Raw genomic sequence first — 6,303 nt, forward strand, 5'->3', positions numbered from 1 at the left:
ACAGGTTTACAGAAGCCTGAAACCCGACGGGTATTATTAGTTGTCTGTGCAGCTAATTAGATAACAGGCCTTCTATTGGAACTGAAATCTCTGTATCTCAGTACTCAGGAAGGAAATGGAATTACCAGACTTCATCATGCAATTTTTCAGACACTGGTGTAGCAAAGTCACTCCCCGAGGGGTGACTATCAAATGTTAGCTTGCGAGCAAAAGCAGTAACCACCCACCAGAGAGTGACTGACTGCCTTTAATCAGGCAACTAGTGACTAGCAACTAGGGGCTCTTTAAATTCAGAAATACTGTATGCCCCGGAAGTTATTTAATTCATTTCCGTCTTTTGACTCAGGCAGTACAAGAATCTGATGTACCACATGCGCCTGAGATGTCACGTAATCTGAACAGAGGATTAACATCGAAGTTGACTATTGTTAACCTCTGGGCATTGTCCAAACAAAGTGGAACCCCATACCCTTGCGTTAAAGCAAAACACAATCTACAGTTGCAAGTGCAGTGCGCCCTTACTCTCCTGTGCCTCTGGTGCCACTGCACCTGCTGCACAGGAGGTGCAGCAGGTGCACTGGCTCCAGAGGCACTTGTTTCTGAGCTTAAATATTGATTCATTAAAGAGGAATGGGTGTTCGTTGTGCTACACCTAATGTCACCACTCGGACACCAGCCAACCATACATACCAAGTGGGAAAAGCGTGCATGAAGCAGGCATTGCTCTGACCTTCCCGGTGTGACCCGGGTACAGACACGGCTAGCAGCGTCCAGCAGACCTTGCCCCTTTACTCCCGCCCAGCCAGGTTTATTAAACCACTTCCCTCTACTTATAATATTTGTGCAAGCGGAGCCTGGCTGCGCACAGCAGGGCGGTAACCCCATACCTCCTGTTTAAACCTTTTGAATTAGCCAGCTGTGCTACAGGGATCCACCCTAATGCAAACCATCTCTGCCAAGCAACCTTGACCAGTTACACGTAGAATCAGGACCCCGGCCTATAAACAAGGCTCTGATTTCAGTATACACAAGCCATGACAGGTCCAGGACCCCGGGGCAACAGGTAAACGACCTCTCCTCACAAGCTCCCCTGCGCAGAACGGACCCAAGAAAAGGGCCCCCTGGCCACATGGAAATATTCCCTGCAGGCCGTGCGTTTTAAAACAAAACTCGAAAGCTGGGGAAGCAAATGAAATGTAAAATACTCGCAGTAGTAATGTCCAGTAGGAAAAAAAAAATCTACGTGATAAGTGATACGTCTATCTTTAGCACTCTGGAACTAATTCAGAAAGGCATTTTCGGCCAAACAAAAAATGCGTTCATTTACACTCGTCACTAATTCACAGAAGGATTCCGGAAGGCATAACTGGTTTTACTACAGTGTAATAGTATGCCCCAAGACCACAGAATTACACAGTACCAAAGAAACTTTTACCTGCCGAAAAATAGGAAAAAAATTACGTTCGCCCATTGTGCTACATTTTATAAGCACAAAATTGTACACTGTATATAGCTAATCATTAGGGAAACGGGAGCCCGGGGAAACGTCAGATGACATTCCCAGTCGTTTGCCTGAAAACCTGAGCCTGGTGCAAATTTCTCGACATACTATTGAGAATGTTTGTGAATTCCAGAAAAGGCCATAAGTACAATGAAATGGCATAGCCGATCCCCAAATGTACTGATGTGCTTTTTTGGTGAATTGTGTCCTTGGGTGTTTTCAACCTGAAATAAAGGAATCAAAATGCAGGCATTTGAAGACTGACAATAATATGCTCACATCTTTGCTGGTAACAATACTAGACAGATTCACATTAATGTTACATAATTTAGATCACACTGCATACAATTGTTAACCTGGCTTTAAGCTACCTATTTTGGTAGATATGGAAACTTAGATAGACAGAGAAGAAATAGGCCAGGATACAAGTAAACAGCTCTTAAGTTCAAAGTAAGTTTATTGAAATAAAGGAAAACAGTACTGTAAAAAATACTATATGAATAAAATGAAAGGAGTTACATACCATAAGGTCTTTCAGGTTTGTGAAATACAAGTGTTGGAGATGAGAGTTAATTACATATTTCGTGTATAAGGAGTAACATAGTCGTACACAAAAACTGAATAAAGAAAAAAGAAACTCACACTCTACTATAATATACATATTATAAAGTGAAATGTTGTTAAAGTATATAATATCAACATGGAGGAAGTCATGGAGGTTTAGTTACTTCCTGTTGAGAGGGAGAGAGAGATAGAGAACGTCTGGCGCTTATATTAATAAACAACGTAACAGGTATCCATAAATCCAAGCATTTCGGTGCATTATGCAATGGGTAAACAAATGTTGTGTCGAGTCTATGATTATAACAGACAGTGTACCACCATGCCTGGTACGACAAGTTAGTAAAATCTTTCCAATTTTTGGGTATTTGTTGAAATGCAAATGCTAGCAACAAGTCTATTATCTTTACATTAGAATCACAACATTTCCAAATAGGGGATTGTTGGAACTGGGGTCACCAGTCCCCTAGGGTAGCATGGCACGAGCGGGTAGGCATCCGAAAGCTTATGTGTAAAGCGACCATACAGCACACGCAACCACTGAGTCAGAAACATGGGCACGCAATTAGGGACACCACTCCAGTGAGCTTGTGTAAAAACTCAAGTCAACTTTATTAAGATAGAGCAGGATCAGGGTATTAGGAATTCATCATAAAATTAGCTTCTTAGCTCTCTTTTCAGATACCTGTGTGTCAACACTTGGCATTAGACTTCCGTTGAATAAATATTAGATATTCCATAAAAATTAAATATTGGATAAATACATTTTTAGCAAAACACAGGCCTGACCTATGCCTTGCCCCTGGTCAGCACCTGCATCAATTACATTAAGGAGACAATCCAAATGATAGGTCATCTTATTAGCCCTGTGGGCTTTTTACCCACCTCTCACCAAGCAAGGGTGAGTGTTCTACACAGAAACATGTAACTTAATCACTGTAGGCTTCTAATAAATATAGCACTACGTGGAAGTAAACATTTCATTAGGAATAAACAACCTCGTGGGTAGGTATAACCATTTTAGGAATCACTCCTAGTAGGAATGAGCATTACGCAGGTAAACAGTTGAAGGAAAACTTTTCACTAGTTATGCATCAACCTTTTCAATCAATATGCATTTCACCATATTATGCATCAACACATTTCATTAGCGGCCAAGCTTTTTCTTAGCAGTAACCTTTTTACCCTACAGATTAAATTATCATCTAAGAGGGCATCAGCAGACCCCTAACTAGGGTAAAATAACTATCCTACTAGGTACGAACTAACATCTCACCACCCCCCTGACTAAACAGGCCATTAACACTCAGGCCGGAAGAACCATCCCCTAAGCGTAGGTAAAACATTTCCTTAGTCAGGAATAAACATTTTAGGGAATAGGAGTAACCCTTCCTCTGGAACAAAAATTGAGCTTTCGTTGACATTCAACAACTTCCCTATTTCATTAGGTATACTCTTATTTGCAGGTGAGAATCAACATTCCATAAAGCCCACCTCTGCAAGAGTTTCATGGGATTCATTTAGGCATGTTTCATGTAGAGCTACACCTAATTACCTTTAGGCATTCTGGGGGTGTAACATTGAACAGGAGCCACCCTATTTCATTAAAGGTAGTACATTCAATGCTCTCTTATGCACATTTCGTTAGTGTATTACGCACATTTCTTTTAAATACAAAGCATCTCATTAAGCTACAAATACACTATGCGAAAGGGCCTACATTTCAATCATCCCAAACAAGCCATGCATAAGGCTTCAGTAATTGGCATTTAACAGTACCCCAGGCAGGGGTTAATTCTCACCAAATAATGCCCTCACGGTGTTTAGGGGTCCTGGCCCAGGTCAGGAGACTCTCCTGGGCTAATTAGGGCCAACATGGACCAGTCACCAGTTTTCCCCAGGGAGAGGCGAACTCGGGGCCTCCCGGGGCCTTCCGCCCTCCTCCCTGGGGGTTTGCTGACTCTTCGCCGTTAATCTGGGCCAACGGGGCCCAACAACAATCTTCCCCAGGGGAGGGGCGAACTCGAGGTCTCATGCGACCTTCCGCCCTCCTCCCCGGGGGTTACCTGCCTTCTTCGACCCTTCCCGGGCCCTTGCGTAGGCTTCTGGTGGGTTTGAGGGCTCTGGCTCCTCTTGGAGCCCTGGCGGCGCTGTCCGGGAAAGCGGGGTAGGGGGGGGGGCTCTCACTCCTCTGTGAGCCCCTCCGATATGCCCCGCGCTTCAATGGAACCGGTCCCGGCTCCTCAGGCCTCGGGACCGATCAGGGACACCGCAATCCACAGCGGAAGCAGGATGGCCCCAGCCTCTCTCTCGGCTTTACTCGGGCCTCAGAACGCACCACTGGAGGCGGGGCGCGGCCTCTGATGCGGCGCTCCCCTCTCGTCACGTGAGTAGGGTGGGCGGTGGCTTCAGGGCCTATGCGGCCTTCGGATGGGATGCGGCGGCCCTCTCCTGGCTCCGAGGGCCGCCGAGGACACTCCTCACTCTTCGGCTGGGCTGCGGCGGTGAGAGCGACTCCAGGGTGAGCCGAGGAAAGGCATCTTCTCCGCCCACTCCTCCGGACGTGGCACGGCCCACATCACATGGCGGCGGCCCTCTCCTCACACCGGGGGCCGCCGAGGGGGTCAGATGACAGCACAAAGGCTCCCGCGAGGTAGCGGTACGTCAAGCAGCGCTTTTGGTCCCAGCGCTGAGGGGAGCAAGTACAGCACTCGGGGGCACAGCGCGCAGAGGCTTCGGCGCTTGGCAATCACGGCGCTAGGAAGGCCACATCAATTCTTAGCACCTGAAGGAGGTAGCGCTCCTCAGGGCTCAGCCATTCTGGTAATTTACAGCGCTGGGCAGTTTCAGCAATAGCGCTTAGGGCAGTGAGCTGGATACAGCGCTTCACAGCAGGTTCCACAGCAGGCATTCACCACAGCGCTGAGCAGGCACAAAAGTCTCCAGGACCACAGCGCTTCGCAAGGAGGCTAATCACAGCAGTCCAGGCACAGGTGACAGTGCTTTATAGGCACAGGCAATCTTTAGCGCTTTGTAAGGGTTCTGGCTAGGAATGCAGCAGGATAGCAGTCCCAATAATGATTCAGTTCAGCGACTGGCAGTGCTTCGTTTAGTCAGGGAGAACTAAACACAGCTCAGGCAGAACATGTAGTTCAGTAGAACCAACAGGACAGACCACACGTCCGTGGCAAACCAAACAGAGGAATCCCAGTTGGCGTCAGGGGGCACAGGGAGCAACACCGCGCCAATACCTGGGTGGTTCTTCAAATGTCCTGTGGTGATTCAGTCTTCTCTTGGCGCTTTATGTTCCTTGCGCCTGGTTTCTTCTTAGCGCTTTATGTTTCTTGCGCCCTTGTAAGTTTCAGTTGGTTTCTTGTTTCCTTGAAGGGGGTTAAGTTGGTGGCTTGTGTTAGATCTCCTCAGCCAGTTCCCTTCAAGCAGACCGGGGGTTCCCCTTCCACCAGGCCAGGTCAGAGGGGCAAATTCAGGATACCTCAACACTTGATAGGCAGCACCTAGGCCCTGTCTCTACCAGTGTCATAGGCCCCTGTCTAGGCCCCACCGCCTAAAGCTCCTGCGTAGGTTCTCCCCCAGGTCTGCGCTCCCTCAGTCTCCCCAGAAAGGTTCCCTCCCTTTCCTTTTATAGTGCCAGTTGACAGTTGGGAATGGCATTTGGTGTCACCTCACCTGTTCCAGAAGATTCCAGGAGGTTCTAGGTGGTTCCACCATTCTACCTATGGGCAGGCTGGCAGGCTAAGATGGATACATTGCCTGAGGGTTCCAGCCAGCCCCTGGCTACTAGAATGCGCCAACGTAGACCACGCTGCAGCAGCAGGGGTCAGTGGCGGCCATGTTAGGGGTAGGAAGTACCTGTACTTTAACACTAGTTTTACACTACACAGGCCCTTCTCCACCACACAAGGCCTACACACTGTTGTTTCAATAGGGGCATTCTAAATTAAAAGGGGATAAAAGGCGAAAATTTTTGGGGAAAGGGCCAAGTCTCACAGGGATATAATACCGTAGAAAATATTTGCGAAAGAGAAGGGATGTCCAGACTTAAAAATCAAATTAATCTGATGCCACACTTCTTTCCAAAACCTATGAACAGAATTTCATGTAAAGAGCAAGTGAAATAAATCAGCATGTGGTGAGGAGCATATCCAGCAAGGATCTGGGAGTGTAGTATGTCTTGCATTTAGGATGAGTGGAGATAGTAGGAGCCTATTGTATATAAAAAA

At 47.1% G+C, this 6,303-nt stretch overlaps 1 pseudogene; it reads right to left on the reverse strand.

The window, feature by feature from the left end:
* Positions 1-498: 498 nt before the first annotated feature.
* On the reverse strand, positions 499-594 carry LOC147666109 (small nucleolar RNA SNORA17; annotated as a pseudogene).
* Between the last annotated feature and the right edge of the window lie 5,709 nt (positions 595-6,303).

Source organism: Lissotriton vulgaris, unplaced genomic scaffold, assembly GCF_964263255.1.
Source record: "Lissotriton vulgaris unplaced genomic scaffold, aLisVul1.2 SCAFFOLD_777, whole genome shotgun sequence".
NCBI lineage: Eukaryota > Metazoa > Chordata > Amphibia > Caudata > Salamandridae > Lissotriton > Lissotriton vulgaris.